General features: G+C 39.8%; 1 long non-coding RNA gene across 2 annotated transcripts; it reads left to right on the top strand.

Moving 5' to 3' along the window:
• Window positions 1–512: 512 nt before the first annotated feature.
• LOC137486232 (uncharacterized) lies at window positions 513–7,917 on the top strand. Of its 2 annotated transcripts, none has more exons than XR_011005623.1 (4): window positions 513–949; window positions 5,252–5,346; window positions 5,490–5,581; window positions 7,216–7,917. It is a non-coding gene; the product is annotated as an uncharacterized lncRNA (long non-coding RNA). The 2 variants fall into 2 exon arrangements; XR_011005622.1 differs by having other exon boundaries at window positions 6,982–7,917.
• The last annotated feature ends 16,211 nt before the right edge of the window (window positions 7,918–24,128 follow it).

Genomic DNA, 24,128 nt, shown 5'->3' with positions numbered 1-24,128 from the left:
TAATTAATAAAATATTAATGCAAACTGCAAATATCTGTATACAGTATGATGTTTAAGCTAGGGCTCTAGGGTAAAAAGTGTTTCTGAAAGAAACTTTGCAGATATTGTGGCAAAAAATCCATCTCTTTTAACAGGCCCTACGGAAAATCCAGATTTGATGTATGCCAGATATTTGGGTAGCATTCTAAAGTGAGCCTGTCAATCCATACCTAGACACCAAAGCAAATTGATCAGTTCCCTCCAGGAGGAGTTTGTAAAACATCTGCAAGAGGGGTGGGACTGGTCCCCTCATCATTAAATAAACATTCTTCCTCAGAGTCCCTCGACATATCTAATGGAGTGATGTTTTACAATTTAAAAAGCCCCAGATTTATAAAACCCTTTACATAGAAGCAAAGGCTGCCTGAAACAAAACAATACAACCATGGAGCTTTGAGGTCTCATTTATGGAGCCAGTTCTGTTTCAGGGTCTTGATTGTCTCTTGTTTTTTTGGTTTGTTGGTTTTTTTTTTTTTTTTTTTTTTGAAAAAGCTTTTCCATAGGGATGACTTTAGATTGTGATAGTAGGACATTGAAGCCTGAAAATTTTGGCCATACCATTTAGCTTTCTGTAGCCTGAGTCCAAAAATGTTAACGCTCCTGCTCTGGCATGGATGCTTAATAATATAAGTGAGCAGAATTAAACACAGTTGTGTATGCTGTGCCCTTAAACCTCTGGCTGTGAAAATGTGTTCATTTTTGCTCTGTATAAATGATGTGCTATATACCTTTTCTTAGCAAAAGACAGGGAAAATTATACTCAGACTTTAAACAATTTCAGATGATTTTTGCTTAGAAGAAAAGTACATTTGTCTTTAAAAAAGGAAGGTGCTGAGGACTGCCTTTGACAGAAGCAGCTTCAGGGGAACTCTCAGATGCTGACACACTGACCCTCAGTGCTCAGCTGCAGGTACTAAGAGCCCCATTTGAATGTTCCCCTCTAAGCATTCATGCTTGCAAGCAGCTGAAATGCTCCTCAGGGGCTGCCAGCACAATCTGGCCGGACACCAGACCATCCCCAAAACAACCAAGAGCCCATGCACTCCCTGAGGGTGGTCTTGGGATGGCAGACTGCAGGGTCCAGTGGGGACCCCACTGGGTGGGGAACCCCACTGGGTGGGGAGCCCCACTCATCCTGGACACTGGCCACTGGGAAAAAAAAAAAAAAAAAAAAGGCCAGGTGGGATTTTTCTGGTCAGTTGCTGGATCTTGCATTTTGGTCAGCTCCCTGATGATAACCTAGTCGGAACAATTCTTTGGCAAAATTTTCTTTCTGGTGTTCACAGTCTGCCAGCCCATGATGGAAATTTAGATTGAGCAAAAAAATTAAGCTGAAACCAATTTATCACTGGAGTATTATATTAAAGCAAAACAAACAAAAATCGTTGGTAGGCAAATTAGTTTAGTTAAAATGGCCTGCAGGTACTGCAGAGCTGGAAGGCTTGTGGCTTGGGCTGGGATGGCTTTCTCCCAGCTGGAAAGGTTGCCACAACAATGGGAAGTGGACTGTGGGTCATGTTCTATGAAACAAACTTCCATTCTGGTTGTAATAGCTCAACATAGAGCACAGGCAACACACAGGGCCAGAAGGGCAGCCTGGGCAGGAATTTCTGAGCTGAGTGAAGGCACATGCAAGCTGTGTGAGTGAGGCAACCAACAGACATCTCTAAGTATTTATCAGCATGACTGGAGAAACTCCATCTCCTCTGCCTTTCTAGAGGTTATCTCCCTATAGTTAGAAGCTGTAAAGGTTGTGCATGACACTTGCATGCCAGCCATTAGGGTGAAAGGTCCCATACTGTTAAAGCCACAGCACTGAAATTGTTGGCTAAGCTGTGTCTTGGCTGTAAAATTGGGTAAGCAATAAAAAACAAGATCCACGACTCCTTTATTTATTCATGAATCATTGTGTAGCACTAATAAAGCTTATTAATGAAAAAGTATAATATCAAGCCATCTGGTAAGAAAAGATATGTTTCAAAGGATTAATAAACTACAAGTTATTCCTCTGAAACAAAATACAACACATGAGGTACTGATGGTTTTTCACAAAAGATTCATTATTTAGCCCTGTTCAATGGCTGCTATTGAAATTCTGGCAGGATCTCAGCTTTCTTTTGCAACGTTGGGGAAGAATTAATGTTGGAATCTGCTGGCAGAACAAATCACAGCAATGCACTTGATGTATTTTTCAAAAGCATTCACTTTAATACAGGAATCTTTCTATCTGACATAGCTTAGTGAGTGAATGGTAATTAAAGGTAATCATTCAAATCATTTAGTGTAATTTTTTTTAAAATTCTTTTTCCAACTGAATAATAGCCCTGCTGTAAAAGGGAATGTTTCTACACCAGCTTGCTGTTGATAAAGCAATAACAAGAGACATAACAAAATACTGTGATGAAAACAAAGTCACAGCTCAGAGCCTTTTCTTACAGCTTTTCTTGCAGCTGTGGCCCAAATTATAGGACTTTGCCACACTCTTAACTCTGGCTCTAATTTACAGTAAGTAGTTCTACCATGGACATCTGGAAATATGTGATTTTTCTTTCATCATATTGATTTATATGACTGTAATTATGACTATCATGATGTCAGGGAAAAATACTAGTTTTCCTGTTACCTGCTTGGACTTGTTATGTTGTGCAAACTCCTGTAGGGCTTTCCCCCCAAAAAAGCACATCTGCATCCTGGCTCCTTTATCCTGTTGTCCTGTCTGGTCTGTCCTGAGCATGCAGGAGCTGAGGCACAGAGGGACAGGCAAATGTTTCAGGCAGCCTGTGATGATAGCAGCATGGGTCACCATGGGAAGCCTGGTTGGATGAAAGCTTTAGATGTTTCTTTGAAGAAGAGAGTGGCTCCTTCAAGTTGCTCCTCTAGCCATAGCACTGAGCAGATCCAAACATCCCCAGGCTCTCCAACACTTGAATTCTAGATCCAGATCTGGACACACCTTTTGTAGTTTAGGCTCATTTCTGAGTAAGCAGAAGCAGTGGTACCCTACTGATCCAACATTCACAGCTACAGTCAAAGTGACATTAAAACGCAGCAAAGACAACTCCCTAGTGCAGTTAAATTCCCAAAGAAGGGACTCAAGCTGCTGCTTTGGAAGCAGCTAAGGAAGACTTTCAGATGTTTCAGTCCTTTGCACCAGCTTGCCAGTCATTTCTTTTCATCATTAAACTCAGCAAGGATTATTAACACAGTAACTGGCTCACCTTCACCTGTGTAAAAAAATGTTCTATAAAAATTGCATTGAATTCTCTGAAGATTCAGGACAGGAACAATCTCTTCTACTGTGAACCTGTGATCTTTATTGTCTTTAAATCAAGAAAGACCATTATGAGAAAAGATTGCTCTGGGACTACTTGGGGAAACTTGTGCGGAAACTGGGGTATGCATAGAACCTTCACTAACAGGAAGCAAACCACTCTGCTGTGAGAGCAAACCATTAGAGTTTATTTGGTTTAATTGACATATTTGCATGTTTGGCATGAAAGGGCATGATGTGGGTTAATTTTTAGTCTGTCTTCCTGTGAAAATGAGATTCATATGGCTTTGCTGTTTCCATCAGCATACATTTTGACTGTTTGTCTTCTGGGCTTGGACGTAGATCTATATTTCTGTGAGCTGAATGACAACACCTAGTCACTGGGTGAGAAAGATACTATTGCCCATAGTGAGGAAAAAGAATCTCTGAGTGTCCTCTCCTTGATGAAATGCCACAGAATCTTGGTGTGGGACACTGACCCTTGTGAAGGCAGCATCACTGGTTTATCCACTGCTCACAGAGCAGCCTGCTTCTTTGGGCAATATTTAATGCTATGTTAATAAGTTCAATTTGCAAGTCATTAGGATCTTAAACCTCAGGAACTGGGAGCTGCTGGAGACTCATTCAGAGCCGCCTGGCCCAGCAATCTCTTCCCATGGGTAAGATTTTATCCTACCCATGATGAGCAGAAGATGCTACCTGTGGCTTCTGTGCTCTGGCAGTTTTCTGTATCAGTTGCTCCGTGTCAGTTGCTGATATACAGCCCAGGTTCCTAAAGAAGCACAGCCATGGGATAATTGCTATTTGTGCCACCGCTTTGGTTTCTGTCGACCCATGCCTTGCCAAAACAATTTTTCAAGATGTTTCATATTTCAGCCAAGTTCACAACAGGGTAAATTCTCAAAGATCATTAATTGCCTACAAAGTAATTTAATTGGGAAATAATCTATATTAAAAAAAAAATTAAAAAAGAAAAAAAAAAGAAAAAGAGAGACTGTGCCAGAGTCCTGACAAAATTCCTCAAGCAAGGAGTTTCCACTGATGCCTCAGGTTTTAGCTTTTATATTTTTCAGATTCTATTCTGCTTTAGTATGGAAGTCTAGGCTTCATATTAGGGGATAGTAAGCTCCCTTCACAGAATAGGTAGACAAAACAATTCCTTCTCCAGCTGGGGACCCAAGGCCAACCGATCCAGATCTCAGGCCCAAGAGCATAAACAACGATGGACCAAAGAGAGAAAACAAGAAGGATGGGACTTCATGGGCTGGGGCTGTAATTGGACAATTAGCTCCAATATGCTAATGGACCTAAACTTATAAAAGTGTGAGACCCCGTAACCTGTCGTCCATTTTGTGGCCATTTTGGGTTGAGCTGCCCAAGGTGGATCCATTGAGGCCTCTTAATAAATGCCTACTTTACTGTTTAGCTCCATCTAGTCTCTGTTCTAGGTCAGCCTTTACAAGGCAACACCTTCCTAGATACCAAAGGCATGAATACTGTGGGACCTGCAAATGCTGTTCCACACTGTTTCTCTCTTCTTTACATGTGTGAAATACATTAACTAAGTGGAAAGTGGCTGTTTAAAATGGCTAAAGGCATCCATTAACTTATCAAGTATATTTACAGCACATCTAAAAATGGTTGCTAGGATAACTAAAATGTTTATTGGCAGAATATGAGAAGAGAATTTTATAAAATGTTTGCTTCTGGACAATAAAAAGGAGGAAGGGGTGATGATTGTAGTTCTGAATGTCTGCAACCCAAAAGTTTGCTCAGTCCCAAATCCCAGCCCATTTGTAATGTTACATAAATGTCATACGTTTCATGTCTGAGTAGAAGTCAAGCTAAGGACACATGACATCTGCTCCAGATGAAAGTAATTCATGCTTACAATGCAATTCCACATATATAACCACTTCCTCAACTTTTTTTTTTTTCCAGTTACCAAGAAATTATTTGGGGTATATGGAGGGGAATGTCAGTGTAACAGTATTGGCTTTTAAGGAGAGTTTGGAATTCAAATTCCCATTGTGAAGGTGAGGGTTAATAACTCCATTACTACTGTCTTGTGAAGAATTATCCATTTGTCACAGACACAGATAAGTGAGAGATTTTCTTATGCTGAATTGTATATTCAAATATGTGACTTTGCTTATTTTTGTTGTGCAAAAAATTCTAGGCTTTAAGCGGAAGCAATGCCACAGCACTGCTCAGTCACAGTGCTCTTCATCAGCTTAGTACTTCTCAAGCACATGGAAATCCAGTCCACAGGTACAGTGCTCTGCAGCAGATTATGGCTTTACCAGCCCATTAAGGACACATTCCCTCACAACACTCAACCTTGCTGGGATCAGCGCCTGCATATTTTACACCTTTTATGTTACTGCAGTAGTTAAATCTATTCAGTCTTTCCTTTGGCACCCGAGTCAGTTAATCTGGAGACATAAATTCATAAGGGCTCAATGATCATCTAATAAAAAAGTTAGTCTCTGCCCCAGTAGCATTTACTGCATCATCACTTTTCTTACAAGACATGAATTTTTCAACAGCTTGTGAAAAGTTGTGAACAGAGACTTAATTAAAACCACATTCAGTGGAAAGGTATCTGATGTTATGAGTGAAGGAAAGATGTGGGTAATATTAAGCAGCTGTTAAAATACACAATTAAGTCAAGCTAATTGTTATTACTGGCAGCCTCAATGACAGATGAGCAGTGAAACGGTTGACTGAACAGGCCTTTGGTCAAACAAGTGATGTTCCACAGCTATTCTGCAGTAGGCTCCTGACCCCCATTGAATACACAGATGTAATACTGACAGATAAACAGTGGAATTTGTGTGAGTATCAAAAGTATTGTCCTGCCTCCTGCTCTTCCTGAAATGTAGTGGCTGGCTGAATCCAGGCTTGAGAAACCCTAATGAGGGTTCACAGGTTTGAGGGACGGGAGCCACAAAGGCAGTCTCATCTCCCGGCACAGATTCACAACCTCTGCCAGTAATACCCATTCAAAAACTCATGGCTGAACTGGAGCACAGCCCATTAAACAGACATTCAATCTTGATTTTATAGATACCAGGGATAGGTTTTCTGCATATTTTCCCAGAAGTTCTAAAGATTCTGAAAGTTTCAAAATACAGGTTACAAAGCCAACATAAAAATTTCTTGTCTTCACTTCCTAGCCTCTGGCTACTTCTTCTCACTGTGATGTTGCACCCTCACTTGTGACAGTGCAACCCTTTGTAGACCCATGCTATAAAACAGATCGCTGTAATGATTAAAAAAGCCCATGGGAAACTCTCAATTTGACTTAATTACAGAAGAAACATTTTGTTAACTGCCTCTTTATAGGCTGAGGCATTACTGCAAACTTGATTTAATCTTGTTCCACATGACTTGCAGTTACTTACATCCAGGGCATGTATAAAATTCCACCTTTCTGGTATGGAAAGGCTTTACAACCACAACAGCTGTATTGCTCTCACTCACTCACTCACTAAGAAGAGATGGAGGAAGTTTCACTGTAACTGTCAATTAACAAACTACTGGAAGGGTGAAAATCAAATATAATAATTTAATCAGGAGGACAAGAACATGGGAGATCGCTGATTTAGAGAGTGAATTTTGTGCCAAATCACAAAATATTTCAGTCAACATCTCACTTTTCTTTTTAGTTTGGAATTGGAGGTTTTGGTGCCTTCCCTTGGCGAGTCTTCTCTGTTGACATCCTAAGAGCTGTTTTGAGGCTTGTAGGAAGCTAAGGAAGAGTAATTTCCTTACAGAGTCAGCCACGTGATTATTTTTCAGCATTTGAGCCTACCTGGGAGGCCAGGGGTTGCCAACCAGTTCCAAACCAAAACCAGGCCTTCTTTTTTCCTTGGAGCTCTGTGTAACTTTTGCACTTGGAGGGCTTTCACATCAGCTGATCTGGCAATCATGCCTGGTAGTAAAATATCCAAAGGAAGCATCTTCTGCTTCAAACTCTGCTTCTTGGCCAGCATGATGACAAGGTACCTGCACTGCCTCCATAGAGCCCTGCTGCTCATTGGGAACACCCTTGTGCATGTGGGGAACAGGCTGTCTTCAGCAGCCACACCAAGACACAGGAATTTACTATTGAAGAAACTTTGCCTCTTGTCAAATTCTGTGTCTCTTACACCTCCAGTGAATGAGGACTTCTTTGTTCCCATGTCCCTGGAGGCATGTACTGCCTGCATAACCCATGGCTGAAGAGATGGAAAGTGAACTTTTATGTGTTGGGGTTGGGTTTTCTCTGAAAGGTGCTCATATACATGGTGATAGGCATGATGGAGGAACTGAATAGGACAGAAAATGCTGCCAGCTCTGTTTGAAATTGTTTTCTTCCCAGTGAGGTGGTTCTGATTGTGCCTTCATCCTGTGCAAAGACTTTATCATTCATTTAATACAGCTTAAAGTGTAAAGATAAGAGTATGGTCTCTGTGTGGGGGACTCATCTAAGGCTGCAGTTCATTTCTGAACTGGTCAGCAAGCAAGAGCACTTACTGGAGGGAAGAAAAGTGAACAACGTACACCAAGCCTGACGAGATCTATGGATGAATCATTCTCTTTTCTAATCTCTTCCTTTAAACAAAAAAGGAGTAAGACTGGAAATAAAACACTATTTTTTTAACAGTATGTGCAATTAACTATTGAAACTGCTTGCTATGGATTGTCCTTCATTTGAAGGCTTTCAAACAAGGCAGAATGTCTTTCTAAAAAAGGTTCAAATAGAATCAGCCTTGATGGCACTATCCCTGTGTTGTGTGAGGGCTCAGATGAGATTTCTGTTACAACACCCCTGGCCTTAGGCTCCCAGTTAGTTTCACTTCAGTTGCTCTCCCTCTGCTTGGCAGGACAGGGGTTTTTAATTAGACAGTGAAGCAATAATTTAGTCCTTAGAGATTTTATACATATATATATATATATACATATATATATATATATATATATATATATGTATATGCAGTTTTAGTTTTAGTTTAAGTTTTAATTGTAGACTCATACAAAAAACTCCTGTATCTCCATCATGTCTTTGTCTTTACTTATGGTGATTAAATTTTTAAGATTCCAGCTCCTGTGACTAAAGCCAGCACCAAGAATAGAAGGAAGGTCTTTGTTCTAAATCCACTATAGGATTAAATATCAGACACAAATAAGCACAAAAATAAAGCATCATATAAAGATGCACAGCAAGGTCAGAGATTTTGATACATGTGTGTGGCACAGATAATGGAACTTTGCTGGCTATCATTATCTCCCCAGCATGATCTCAATCTTAAAAATGTTGCTTTTTAAATAATCACTTAGTGCTTAAACTTAGGCACATGATGTCATTTTGGACACCTGAAATTGCTAAGAGCTGCACTGGTTGGTATGCATAACACAGGGCCACGGAGAAGAGTTGTTCTCTTACACAATGACAGCAGGAAGACAGGCAGGAGAGGCAGCAGGATCTTAAGTCTTACCAATACCTGTGCTTCACCATGGAGTTACTCACACAGCAATTCACTTCTCTGCTGTTTAATAGATGAAGCATATTTGCTTTATTGCTTTTTAAATCCAAAAGCATAATAATTTAAGAAAGAAAATAAGTATGAGATGAAGACTTCAGATGGCCTGCACTGGTCTGTCTTCATTAATTTAAGATAGGGCTATATTATGTTATCTGAGAACTTATCCCATAACACTTAATTACTTGAATAACATCTGTAATAGGCAACTGATTCCAAGAGAATTGATGTGAAGCCAGGGCTGTCAGTGAACTTTCCCCATGGTAATTTAAGCTACTGTTCTGGTCTCTTTTCAGTGTTATTTATGGCTGGCTAATTTGACTACCACAAAGAAAGTACATAAACCCAGTCTTTAAAAGATCTATTCCAGATAGCAGATTATCTTGGAGGTAACAGTGCTTCAACATTTAGTCAAAATACCAAGCTGGTCCTGTGGGAGGCTTGAAAATATTTCCTCCCCTTTGAGGTTTTGGTTCTGCTCAATGTGACCTGCACAGCAAACACTTTGAGATGAGGGTGTATAGTTTGAGCTTACATTTTCAAGCTTACTGCAATTATAGTAATTAGAAGGATCTGACACTGGTCTCTGTTTTATTTCTGAATATTAATCCTGTTCATTGTCACTTGTAAGCATTGACCAGCATTCTAAATGTGTTCATTAACTGCAATTTTATTAATAGTCAACCCAAAGAAAAGGCTTAAGTCTAAGACAAATGCCTGCATCTACATTCAAAAATTCAAATTCAGATCCCTTTACAAAAGATCCCTATTTTGACATGTTAGACTGAAATACACAATGTGTGTGTCCTAGCCTTCAGGCTTATCTGAAATCTACATCTGAATAATGTTATGCTTTCAACCTCTACATTTAAGAAAAATTTAATGTCTCTAAAAGGTCATGATCTAACAGCAGAACTCAGAAAATAAATCAGGGCAGCTGTCACTATCATTTGGTCAGAAATGAATGCTAAAATTCCAAAAACTGAGATCTAGAAGTTGGAAATTAGATAAAAGAAAATGGAATAACAATAGAAAACCATTTTAAAAGTGGTATGTGAGCTATTTTTTAGTAAATAAATTGTTAATGGAAATTTCCTCTTTCACAAACTGTTAAAAATTGCGGTAATTCCTTATTGGTTTTCCATAAACTTGGTTGAGAGTTGGATTTATGGAGGTTGGAGTGGGGGTGTTTTGTTTTTTTAATGTTTACTGACAATTTATGACTCATAAGAAGGCCTATAGTATGCAGTAAGGTGGTATTGGCACTGTTTTATCCTTGATTAGGAAAATATATTTATGTACATTTGAAAATTTCCTTACTTCAAGCAATATTATCCAAAAAAACATCACAAATGCTTTGGCCTTCTTGCATTGAGGGCAAAACTCATAAGTTAATGCTTACAAAATATATCTTGGTGTTCTTAATATAATTTCTAAGGCTGAGATATTTCAAATATCCTCTCCTCAACTGCACCTCTGTTGAGTTCTTTTTATTTTGTTTAAAAATGAAACTTCTGCTATCTCAAAGCACTTCATCCCAGAAATACCAGCCATTTTCTGTTCGATCCTGAAGTTATTAATCTCTTTTAAAGGAAACGGCTAAATAAATGCTTATGTTTCCATTTTCTTTTTTTTTTTTTTTTTTTTTTTTTTGGGGGGGGGCTGTGTCCAGAAGATGTACTAATGCTGGCTACACAGCACCAAAGATCATCTGATCATCTCCATTCAAACAGAAACCAGCTTCCGACATCTTCTCTGGGCATGGAAACACTGAGAATACTTATACCCAAAGAAAAGGAGAGAAATCATTATTTACCAATGGATATGTAACATGAAGAAATCTGATCGTCAACATACAACCACCCAGAAATAAGGATAATTTGCCTTAAAACACACAAGTGTGATTAATTAAATTTAGTTATCTACCAGGTAGGCGACTAATGTAAATTTTCATCAGAATTCCTTGACAAGCAATGGAGAAAGACTCTTCCACAGTATATATCATCCTATTTCAATGTAAATGTTTACAGTAGGTGGGATGAATAACACTGTAAAGATGTATATCTTCATATAGACTCCATCCAGAGAGACTAGATAATTCATTTAGACTAGGCACCTAAATTGCAGATAACTAGAAGTAAGGGAGTTGGATCTTGCCCTGAATGCCTGGCTGAACAAAGAATATTTCTCAAGTTACTTAGAAAATGAATGCCACAGTGCTTAAGAGGAGTTCTGATTACTCACAATCCTTTGTGGGCTTCATAACCTGCTGTGCTTTGTCCACGAACTGCTGCAGACTGTGCAGAAACTGACATAACAGGGCATCCCATGTTGGTTAGAGAGAGCAAAGCACCAGAGTGCTGGCTCTGGAGCTTACCTGGAGCTCCCAGATGGACCTGAACTAACCAAGCATGGCCAAGACCTGCTCTTAGTTCTGCTCCTTTGGGGGAAGAGGACTTGTCAGCAGTAACAGCAGTGGACTTCCAATGCCACAGTGCTGAGCAAGCAAGCACTCAGAGCCCTAGAGAGGTGTCTCAGAACTGCTCTTCCCAAATTTCTGAGGCCCTGTTAATGCCTCAGCACAGCACTGTTTTCTTTTGGGTGAGGTCTTCTGAGGGGGATTGTGACTCAACTCACTCCTAAAATAAGCTTGGCTGTGCGCCTGGGTGGCACTGCTGGGGTCACCTCAGCCTCTCTGCTTTCAGGCCATGGGTAATCCACGCTGCAGAAAAAATCCACAATGCAGATAAAGGACCACTGAGAACTAATTGCAGCTTCTGCTGTCCAAATCTTCACTGAGACAGTCCTAAGTGCCCAACTGCTGAGGACCAAAACCTGTGTGCTACAAGAAATGAACCCATATCCCACTCTGCACTCCTTCTTCTCTCTCTTCTCTGAAGGTATTCTTCTCTTTCCTAAGGGAGAGCTTTTTCTATTGGAAGGGATTGCTCTCGCTATCCTGCCTACCACAGAAGTTTTTCTTATTAAAACACGCAGACCCACTGATGGTGTTATTTAACAGTTCAGAATGTTTATTAATTTGTTTTTGTAGGCCTTAGACCCCTTGTAGTTCTTACAATGTGTGAGGATGTGATGGCAACGATGCCTGCATGGTCCTTCTGTCTCCAGAGGGACTGCCTGAGGAGGTCAGCCTCAGCAACAGAAAACTCTTGCACCAGTGATACTCATTTCCTCCTCACCGGGGGAATTATCCATACCATTTTTCCTGACTTTCCTCTAACTGGTGCCTGCCAAAGATTAACCTTTTCATTCCATACATTCATAGGGTACTTTCTGTGTGCCAGTGCTGTAGAGACATTGTTTTTAAATGCCAGACTTGAGCTAGTTGGGTTGAAATCTGCCTTGAGCCTCAGGTTCAAGAATTTCTGAACATCATTTTTACCAACTCAAAGTAAGAATGAGAGTGGGGAGAAATTATTCTTGCCCATGTGGAAAACTATTCTGTCAAGTCTCTATTTAGGATAATCTCATTCTGCCACACTTTACCATGAAGACTAGAAACCAGGCCTGTGGGAGAATGCCTTCCCATTCTGGATCACAACATGGCATTAGGTTACTTAATGGGCTCCCAGGAGCAGGACAGGCAAGGAGCTAATGAAAGCAGTTTCCCAATATAGGTCAAGCTTCAAACAGACACATGCAGAGGTCTTATGTGAAAGCAGCAAAGAGAAACATCTCTAAGAAATATTTTGACAAATTACTTTTTAGTCTTTCCTCACCATTAGTAGCACTCTTAATAATTCATATAGAAGTAATGAAGACCTTAGATAATGGGATGATTCAGTCTTATTTTTTTCAAATTTAGTTTTTACTGAGATTAGGAAATCATACACAGAATAAAAGTTAAAAGACTGTTATCAAGATGAAAATTTCAGTAATTCAGTGTGAATACTGAAGCTGCCAGTGCAAGCTTAATTTTGCCTCTTTGGTGTGTTTTCATTATGATAGCCTTTATTTACACAATCTCATGGATTACTTTGTGGTGAAGTAACCAGCTCTCTGTGACACTGCTAGAAATTTCCTGGCGTGATATCAGAAAAAAAGGTTGGAGTTTTTCTCACAAAGCCTCTCCTGTGGAGCAAGACAAAGGGAGGGACTCTCAGAAGGCTGTCCTCACAGCCTGCTGTCACTGCCATGCCTTGACCAGTCCTCGCTCAGCAGCTGAGTGTGGACCTTGGCTTAGAGAAAGATAGGGAACTGTCTTTTGTATGTGAAAGAATATTCTGAATGAGGCAGGGAGGAAGATGGGAGGAGGATTTTCAGCTTGTCAAGAGATAAGGAAGTTTGATGCCATTATGGAGAGCTAGACCTTTCCTCCTTTTCCTGAGGAATTTTGTCAGTACAAATGAAGCAATGGGTTTGCAATACATTGGGAGCCTCCTAGCAGCAAGGAAGTCAAAACAAATCCACAGAAAAGCAGATGTACTGGCTGTATCTGCTTTTTATTTCACTATATCACATTCACACAAAAAATTCTTGCATGCATATTTGCTATTCTATTCATAAGGCCTAACATACATGGCCATTTGCTGCAGAGTCAGTCTGTGCTGACTTAAGCCTTGTGAAGGAATTACATATTTGGTGAAGCCTAATAAAAGAGGGGGACTTTAAGTTTGATCTGAAGGAAAGCTCAAGATAGCATTATGTATTAAAGGACATAATAAACCAATTCTGAGTTAAATTCTGTTTAAAACTGACCATGTTTCAGCAGTGTCTGTACTTTTATTCAACTGCTGTTTTAAAAAATTGACTATTTGTTCTTTTTCTACCAACACAGGTGTCCAGATTTTCTAGCATTCATGAGTATCTTTGAGTGAACACTTATTCATATAGATGCATGTTTTTAACATAACCATTGTCACATACATAGCTGCCAGAAGAATCATTGAGGAGGTGCAGATAGAAGTACTGAAGTATGTTGATTTTCTACCCAGATAATTAATCTAATCTTGATAGTATTTGTAAACACCTTGACCAGTTTCCAAGGGTGGAAAAAGCTAAAACCAAGACAGCTGGTGACTGTCTCAGTCTGTGTAAGGATACAAAACTAGGAAGCAATCAAAAAAGCAGGGATGCTCCCTTTTCATTTGAACATGTGGTTACTGGTTATTAGTCAGGTGCCTGGAGCAGGAAAAGTAAGAATTCGTTCAGTTTTGGAATATTACCTAGCAACAGTGTCTGGGAAACCACTGCCCTGAGGGTTTTTTTCACTTTATTTTGTTTTTCAAATACAAGGCAAGAGTGTGCAAAGTCTCACATGAGATCAAAATCTAACATTCAGCATCCACCCAGCACTGTGACAGGATCCATAAAAAATAGGTTGCCTTAGCCTACTCAAATTATATAGAGAAATTATATTCCTCAAATATTTGTGTGGATAAAGTCAGTTCCACTTAAAAGTTCACTGGAAGTTAGTGGTGCACACAATATGAAATCATACTGGATTTAAAAAACACTTTGACAGGAAAAAATTTATCCAGGCATCTTACAGATCCATGCTGGCATTATACTACTACAGAAACAAAGGGTTACTGTAAAACAGCAAAATGAAGTTATCTGAACTGGAATTTGACCAGGATATGTTTTAAGGTCTGGTTTATGGAGAGATGCCTCACCTTGAATTAAGGTGCAAGAAAGATCATATGCCAAAGTCAATTGTATAGATTTTATTTAACAGCAGAATGTGAGTTAGAAACTTAGAAAGAAGTAGAAAAGAGAGGAGAGATGATACGAGAGGATAGATTAGGCAGATAGTCACCATCTGCGGATATGTCCTGTTGGTCCTTCTTCACCTTGGTCTCCTTGGTGGGGGGGGTATTGAGGCAATTCAAAACTTTTCACTATTTATTTACACAATTATCTTATTCTATTGGTTAAATAATTCCCTCATTTCTAATGCTAATTAGTTCTTTTGAATTAGCGGGTTGTCTGAGTCCATGGGTTACTTTAAGGTGGTGGGTTGTGCCAGATGTCACCCCTGCCAGAACTACCTTTTACCAAGTCACAACTGACTTCAGCACAGCTGCTGAGTTGACTTTCCTTGTGAATTCTTTGTGTCCATTAGCAGTGTTCCCCCAGCTCTGTTTACCTCCCCCTGGGCCTGAGATAATGCTCAGACAATAGTATCCCCTTTATCTTATCTCAAGTTCCCATCAGGTAGTTTAACTGTACAGTCCAAGTTCCAGGAATCCACAGAGGCATATTGGGGTGGGGGGAGTTAGGTGAGAGAGGGTTGGGAAGCCCTTGGTGGTCACAGATGCCATCTGTCCCATAACTTGGGTGATCTCTGTTTGATCAGCAGTATGGGTATGGGCAGTTGCCCCTCCACAGTTTACCACAGCAGGAGCCCTTGACTGGATGCATTCCCAGGAACTGCTAGCCAGACCTCACCAGGCCTGGGGCCAGAGCCATCCTGCTGCTCCATTCCATGCTTATCTCATGGCAAAATCCTGCTATGGTCTTAGCACTGTTTGAGACCAGCAACTGGGAAGTCCTTACAACATCCTTACAGCAAGTGAACTTCCACTACAAAAAATATTACTATTTTGACGCATAACCCTAAACATCCTGCAGGAAGTTTTTGGGATGGGGATGGCTTTCTTCCCCCTTCACTTGCTCTAATAGCCATTGGATTTTCAAAATAACTGGTTCATTATAATTTCATTTAAAAAACAGATCAGTGCACCCCCACAGAGCATTTCCACACCATGTCATTGCCCTGTAGGCTGCTGGAGGAAAGATGGTCTGTATCTATCACATCAGGATCTTCATGTGAGCGTGATAAGGAAATGTAGAGCAAATATTTGGTGCATTTTTTCAGTTCTCAAAACTTTAATCTTGCTTCTGTGTTAAAAGTAGGCCACATATTGTGAATGTCTCACCATTATCCCATGGAGACAAAATGTGTAACAGTGTGTTTTGACTTGTATGCCTGTAGGAGTTTCTGCATACTTCTCCTTTTTTCTTTCACATACACAGGCACTATTTATGCTTCAAATAACTGGATGTGTTAGAGGGGTTTTAAAACTACTGTGATCTAAAGAAGCAGTTACAAATTTGTCTGTATTGTTTTATGGCATATTATCATAATGAATTTTTCAATTAAATGTAATAATGATAGCACACTGACAAATGAAATGCTTAGGCAAATAAAGAAGTACTTTGAAATGCAGAAGTATCTGGAGTCAACTGAGGGAGAAAAACAATTCTCAAGTGTAAATTTATGAGAAAGAGAGTGGCTGGACCTTCTTGCTCAGAAAAGTCCCGTGTCCAAACCCACTCTAATAAACTCCAAACACATCAGCCATAACACAAAGTGCTTGCTTGCCACAGGTCCAAGTGAAATCAAATGCAAGTCACAGGCTCCAGCTCACAAAGGAGAAGCTAATGGGCAGTCAGTGGAATATGAGAAAACACATGGAAGTTTAGAGCAACAATCTTCAAAATTGTGAACAGATGTAGCAAAATAAAGAGCCAGTTTTTCCATTTTCCTTTTGATTATGATAGCTTGGCACATTTATTCACATATAGACAGGGCAGGGAGGCCTCCCTGCAGAGTAAAGACAGTGGTGCCATCTTCCTTTGTGAACTGGGCAATTAACCTTTAGTTTTGTCCACACTGACACAGTGATGCTAGTGGCAGTCCCACAGTGGTGCCCAGAGCCTCTGCCAAGTCATCATCTTCCACCAGAATGTCTACATGCCATACATATATCCTCCTCTCCCCAAAACTAAACTTCACGTGCAAGTAAACTTTGTACACAGGAAACCACAGCAATATTTACAATAACTCTTCAAATACAGGATTTGTCTTGTCCAGCTCAACTTGCCTGTGGTTTAGACAGCTCTACCTGAGCTCATGGCCCTCAGTTTCTAGCACCATCAATAGTGAGAAATAAACACTTTTATAACATCTGCTCCTTACTAGAGAACTACTTTAAACTGAAATTAATTGTATATAAAAGTGCTTATTTTCCTGTTTTAATTATAAAAGATTAGGTAACTAACTCAAGTATATATACAGAAAACCAAAACACTGGCATGTAGTCACATGTTGGCATTATTTTGGGTATATTTAAAGCACTTAATAGAATTTTTAGAGGTACCTCAGGTCCTATTTGCCTCTTTAGCCACTTTCAACATGTATGTACATGTATATATCAGAAACCTTTGTCTGATCCTGAGAGTGGAGCTCTGACTTCACTGAATATCCAAATCTCCTGAGGTCAGTTAGTGAGGTGGATAAAGAGGGAATGCTGGGTTATACCTATAATACTTATTGTTTCTCACCTTTCATTACTCCTATGTAACTAGGCATCACATGGCAAAAAGAGATTTTCTAATCATATATTATTTTCCACAATGGCCCTTGGCCTCTACTGTGCTGGTCCAAAAACCACAAAGCAATGTTTATTTTAGCATCCCCAGAATGTAAACCAATTCAAAAATACGAAGATAAAGTGGGGATATCACCACCTAAATGGCAAAGTAATACATACCCAATGATGTTAGAAGGCTTTCTGCAGGGTACCAAGGGGAGCTAAATCTCACTGGGCTGTATTGCAAAACAGTAACTCCTTTAAGCTGAAAGAAAGAGAAATAAATAAATCATCCTGATGGCATTTATTTACTTGTAACATTTCTCTCAGCTTCCTGTGTTGATTATCAGGCTCTCATGGAGGAATCAAGTCTGGCAAAAGCAAGAGGCAAACATGGGATAGAGCTCCTCATTTTGTTTATACCATGTTTTCACTGACAAAAAAGTGGAGGATGTTTTACCTCTGGAAGGTAAAGCTCATGTTGTCTACTGTAAAACCATGGTAGAGACAAGATCTTACATCCTGACAGCAAATCTCTCCTTTGTCATCAGAAATTTTTCAAGAAAGGCTTTGACGGCCACTGCAAAATGTTCTGCTTGCTGGAAGGGCTGTCTTGTGTCTTCACAACAGCCTTGCTAAGGGGATAAGTGTGTCCTGTCATTCAGCATCCAGCTTTTTTCTCTGGTTCTTATTCCAGAGTTTTCCGTCTGAGAAAGACCTCAGGGAAGGACTGTTATTTGAGAGAGGTAATTTGGAAAAGACAACCACAAGCAGAGAAGTTACATTCAATAACATAATTATCGTGTGTTAGTTGTCTTTTTACCAAAACAAATTAAGCAACAGAAACTTCCATGTTTTTGTTTCAGAGAAAGTCAAGATAATTAGTTATCTGAGCTTTCCAGGCCCACTTCCCCACTTGTGCGTAGGGCTGTGTACCACAGGTAATGTTAAAATACAAGCGGTGTTTTGCTCTACTCATGTAGAGATGATTTTTTTACTGACTTCAGAGATGAGAGAAGGGTATGGTCTCTGGGTGCAGATACAGGGGAGACAAACAGTAAAGGGGAAACAAAAAACATCCTCTTCCCTCAGAGGTTATAACACAACTGTTGTCCAGGCAGCTCTTGATGGAGAGGAGAAGGGAGAAAGATATCTATTATTATTCCCCCTTGTTAGATGAGGATGTAGATAATATCTCCTTTGAGTATTTCCTATGGAGCTTTGCATGCTCCACACTGTATTTTATCAGATACGACCCTAAAGGCACAGCACGTATCTTGCGAAAGTCTTGTTCAGCCATGGCTGCTTGAATTTGTGTGCTGATTATTTTTTGGAGACAAAGAGGATTAGAAGTGATAAAATCTTTCATTTCTATAGGATCATTCTTGAAGGACCAAAAAGACATTAATTAAACTTCCCAATAGACCTGTGCGTAGTGAAGCAAAATCCAGTAGAAAGAGATCAAAGGTCCTGTTTTCAAACTTGCTTCCCAAAGTATCTTTAATTACAGTAATTTTATGCATTGACATTTTAAAACATTTGACACAGACTTTTACTTGACCATGCAAGGAGACCCCAGAAAACATCTCAGCAATACATCTTCTGGGTCATAACCACAAAAAATGCTTCTTCCCTCTTACAAAAGTTATTCCAAGTCAGAGAGAAGTTTATTGGTAACTGAAAATCCACCTTGAAAATAACCTATTTTGAACTTACCTCTAGGAAGGTTTATTTAAAGTTTCAGAGGAATGTGCCAGTGCTTATTTTCAGAGCTCATTCCTTCCCCTCTTTCTGGCTAAATAAGATTTTTGTCTTGAGCAACACAGTCCTCAGGAAGGGGGCTATGGGGCTAGTGAATCCCAGCCAAAAGTGTGTGCTCATCTGGCTGGTGAAATCCTTTTGGCAGGATCATTCTCTTGCCCTGCTGTGTAAAGTGCCCAAGACCACGATTCAGGATCCAGGCACTCCCGACCCCTTGAGTGTCGTAGGTGGGAGAAAGACATAAAACATGACAGATAATGGTTCACAAACAACTTGGCCTGAAAGGTCTCACTGATTTTACATTCTTCTGAATCAAACTGGCAAATGTGAAAAGAACATGATAAACCCATTTTTCATATTTTTTTTTCCATGGTTACAGTGATCTAATGCTGCATGAGCTCAGTGAAACAGGTTGCATAATGTTTGGCTCCCCATTTTGAAGTCTGTAACTATTATACTAGTTTCTATGTAATTTATTTCTGGTCTTTCACTAGCATTAGGTAAACAAGAGGCTCAGTTTTCCATGCTAAAATTTCCATGCTAAAATTTCCATGCTAATTGTTTTCCATGGAAGGATCCACTTTCTGTTTGACTCCCTTCAATCTCATGGAATTACAAGCTTCTAGGATTAAAGGATTTTCTAACTCTAATTAATGTCTGATTACTAAAAGAATTGGTACAGAAACTAAGATAAAAAAACAGATAAATATGTTTCCATTAGTACCAATGCAATGGGAAAATAAGTGAAAATAAGATGGAGTCTAGAGAAGGTGTTTCAAAATTCATTTATCATATTTTCAAATTGCTGAAAACTAATACTACCCTATGTCCAGATTTTGCAATCCGCTTTCTTTCTGTCTAGATGCAGGGACTTTTTTTTTGTATTTGCTTGAAATTTCTACAGTTACCAGATACCTTTCAAGCCAGACACTACTACTACTTAAGCAGGCCATATGGAAATCACTGACTCGCTCATGAGTGATATCTGACACTATGGGAAGTACAAGCAACTATGTGAACATGGATTTTTTTATATATACACACATACACACACACACACACACATGTATATGTACCATGACTCTTCTTTGCTACCCCAGAAATGTTGTGCAAAGACACAGCCGCCCTAGTGAACAGAAGCTGCCTTATTAATGCCAAGGGAACTCACAGGGCCTTTCATTGTATGGCCTGGCTTTTAATGGGATAAACCTCTGCTACTGGCTTTGCCCCTGATTTGCACTGATTGCTCAGCCCAGCAGTGCTGTCACTGGTGCAGGGATCCAGGACAGTGGCACCTGGGGCACAGTGCACCTGCAGCCCCGTCTGACCTGGGACCTGCTGCACACGCTGGGATCTCCTGAGGGCTTGACTCTGCTGCAGCACGGCCAGAGCTGCTGCTGTGCTCAGCTGTACCCGAGGGCTGCAAGGCACTCACCCAGAAAGTCTAGACAAAGGTAGAAAATCCTAAAAATCTGCTCTGACTGGATTTTCTTTTAGATAAAGGAGACCAGTCCAGGAGACCTTGGCTTGCATTCACATCAGGAAAATTGGGCTTTTACTAATATAGCTTGTTTCATTTGAAGGGTAAACTGATTTTACTATACCAGTGCAAAGCAATCCTGCTTGTCCAATAGACTAAGTGTACTTAATTCCCACAATGTACAGGAACTCCTCTACCAGTAAAGCATTTCCAGTTTAAGTACAGCCTGTGTTTTCAGTCATTCATCTCCAAAATGGTAGAAAACATCTCTAAAAAAGGGTATGGTGACAGTTCAGTCATCAGTAAATGAGAAGTGGTTTCAGATCATCGCAGAGAAAGTCTGATTGCATAAAGGATTATATATCAATATTGTATAATCTCTTTCAAGTGTTTATGGTTTTATAAAAGCATGGAATGAAAAATGGTTCTGGCTTGCAAACAAAAAGTGACTGTGTTGAGTGCTTGAAAATGGTGCTTTACTAATTTGTTAAAAACCAAACATAAATCTGTGTAATACCTATAAGACACACATTTCTCAGCTCAAAAATTTTAAAGAGCATTTCTAATTGTCACCATGATTTTACAGGTTTTCTTCTGTCATCCTGGACCAGCTCTTCATGTATTTCAGTTTCTTGTTATTGTGTCTACATATGGCACATACTAGTTCTTTATGAACATGGAAATTCAGGAAGACAACATACATTTATTCATTTACATAAAAGAGACAGATCAGAAAAAAACATGTAATTATTTATTTAAAGCCTAAAAAACAAATCAGTAATTTATTTTCATGAGCACAGGCTGCCATATGACATTTGTTTTGTAGGATGACTCATATATTTGGACTTTATACCAAACCAAGAATGTCTAGTCTGGCTTAGAATTTCCTATGTACTGCAAACACTGTTGAAAGTGTTTCCAACCTTCAATAGCTTTTAAGAATTGTAATTACCTGAAAGATCCCAGGTGAAGAGTAAAGTGAAAGAATGGGAGACATAACTGACTGTGGTTGGCAATTTTCCTGTTATTGGCAGGGTCAAATACAGTCAAGAAATAACAACATTTTTACAGTGAGTAACTCAGATTGTGCCTAAGGATGTCAAATTATGGCCATTGCATATTAAAAGATCCAAAGTGTGACTCTTTGTTTGCTTCCTGAGACACTGGTGGACTCTTGCAGTCCCTCTGCCACGCTCCAAAGCAGTGCTAGCAGCAGTGCCAGACCTGCAGTGACCACTGGAAGGTTACCTGTGGGCCACCAAGGAAGCAACCCCTCAGCCTCATCCTTCTTGTAGCCATTTCAAGAGGAAGCACAAAAGGAGCACACACTGCTCCTGTCCTGGTCACTGCTACTGTCCCTGGGTGCCTGCCTGGCACACATTTCCCAAGGCTCCTCTCAGAAATGGATTGCTGCCTTGTTGGCATGAAGGACACACATCTGGCCACACAACTAGGCTTTTGCTGGGTGTAGTTGGCCAGGACATAGCAATTAACCCCTTTAATAAATGCAGTATCTGTGGGCTCAAGGGGGTTAAATGAACTGAAGGACGGTTTCAGCCTTCATTAGCCCTGGGCATTGGATTACGGTGTTTTTTAAGGCCCTGCACTTCTCTGTATTGGCAGCGACTTTCTTTGAAAAGCGGTCTGTTGTCAGACACTCTAATCCATTCAATAAGAACAAACTCACCTGGTTAAGCCCGGCTACATAAACAGATTAGGCAGCTGTCATGCACCAGCAGGCATTGTATAATATGAGATGACAAGATAAGATAAACAGCATACATACTGTTTGGAAATTTCTATCTCTTTAGGTTGAGATTAAATACTTATGGAACACACAAAGGCTGATTTTTATTTGACTATTGTCTCTGCTTCTCTGGGACAAACACTCATTCACTAATTTGTCACACATGTTCCATTCATTCAAGCTCCATGCACACCTTGTTCATTGTGGGTCAGATTCTCTTCTCAGCCGCTTTCTCTGCAAACCATCAGAAATCAATGGATGTGGAAGTGATTCACAAGCAATGAAAACAGAGACGTGCTTTTTTTTTTTAACTGGGCAAAGGCTTTAGGGATTATAAGCATGAATTTCAGCAGAATTTGGGCTATGACACAATGGCTTTTCAAGAGGACTTAAGAAAAATGGATCTACATCCTCTTGCCATATGCTTTCTGCTATGAACATCTGGTTCCAGTGAGATCTCACTGTGGGATATTTTGTAATGCAAAAATGTGTTAAGTGACTCTTGCTCAGAGAAAGGTTTGGTCACAGACCCTTCATCCTCAACGTTATGTGTACGTAAGGCTCCAGTCTGTACACTACACGTCTGGGGATAATTAAATATCTGCAACCAACCAGGAGGCATTGATCTTAGCAGGAATAACAGCTAGGTTGCAGACAGACATATTGAAGTTTGTTGTGAGATCTGGGTGAGATGGAGCAACACAGAAGAGAACCTATGGCACAGAAAATAGCACAATATATCATGTACTAATGGTATCATTTTTTTTTTTGCCTACTACTTAGCCAGTCATTCTTTCCTCTGAAACCGTAGCCTTTGGCAATTAAAGCAAGTCAAATATACAATTTTTCCTTAAGCAGTCACTGAAATTTAAACCTGTTCATTGACAAAATTTATTCATAACCTCTGGTAATTTCTAACTTAATGGACTGAAACTTGAAGGTTTATATGTCTTCTTTCAAAAATAATATATATTCTGGATGTATACACATAATGAATATACATTGTTGCAACTCCAGTTTTAAGGTCTTGATTTCCCTAAGTGGCTAATGATTCTGCCTTTCAGAAATCAGATGTCCACTATTTTTGGCATCTTAAAGCCATCTGAGGAAAATCAAGTTGAATACACAGAATCTGAGATTCTCACAGTATAGACTCTATATTATGAGCTTTTGCCTCTCATCATCTGGCAGTTTCCTTCTTGCATTGTTTGTATATATGAGTGTCTCAGGCTTGCCAGTCACCCTAAGTAGCTTTTACCCAAGTGACAGAGAAGGTGACTCCTGGCATTGCCACACAGAATCCTTTTATCCAAAACCTATATAATGTACAAGTCCATTAGTATTTAAATCAAATAAGAGTATCCTGTTGCCATTTTTTCTATCCAAAACAGCTGAGTGGGTGCTATACCTGATATAATAAATACAGAAAATAGTTGGGAAGAATGAGGAAACAACAGAATTAGTTTGGTAGAAGTTTCCTAGAGAGGCAGATGCTCTCCATGGGGTAAAGGGCTATAAGATAGCCTGAGCAGGAAGGTTTGCAATGGGGAGGCCTGAAATTAGGCAAGTGGCACAAATGTTTGTCCAAGCTGGGCATTTACATGCTCAGGCAGCAGAGTGGCTAAAAAGGGGAAATTTCTGGGATTCAGAGCCAGAGAAGACTGAGATGTGGAGGTACAGCAGAGAGATCAGATAAAGAGAAACTGTGAGATAAGGGTTGACTTCTGTTGGGAAGCCCTGGGAAGGTGTTCATGTTGTCAGGTACACAGCAGGCACAAGCAAGGAGGAAAAGCTTCAGGAGTGCATACTACTCACGTAATTGGGCCTGGAGCACAAGTTTGAATTCAAAAGAGTCATAGTATTTAGCCCTGCAGGGTTTTTTTTTTATCAGAAACATAAGACTTTTAGATTTTGGAACCAGGTTGACCATGTCTATCCATCCCTCCATATGACCAGAGGGGCT

Source organism: Anomalospiza imberbis, chromosome 1, assembly GCF_031753505.1.
Source record: "Anomalospiza imberbis isolate Cuckoo-Finch-1a 21T00152 chromosome 1, ASM3175350v1, whole genome shotgun sequence".
In the NCBI taxonomy this organism is placed as follows: Eukaryota; Metazoa; Chordata; class Aves; order Passeriformes; family Viduidae; genus Anomalospiza; species Anomalospiza imberbis.
The sequence above is the reverse complement of the archived record's forward strand: the minus strand, read 5'-3'. Positions and strand labels throughout refer to the sequence as shown.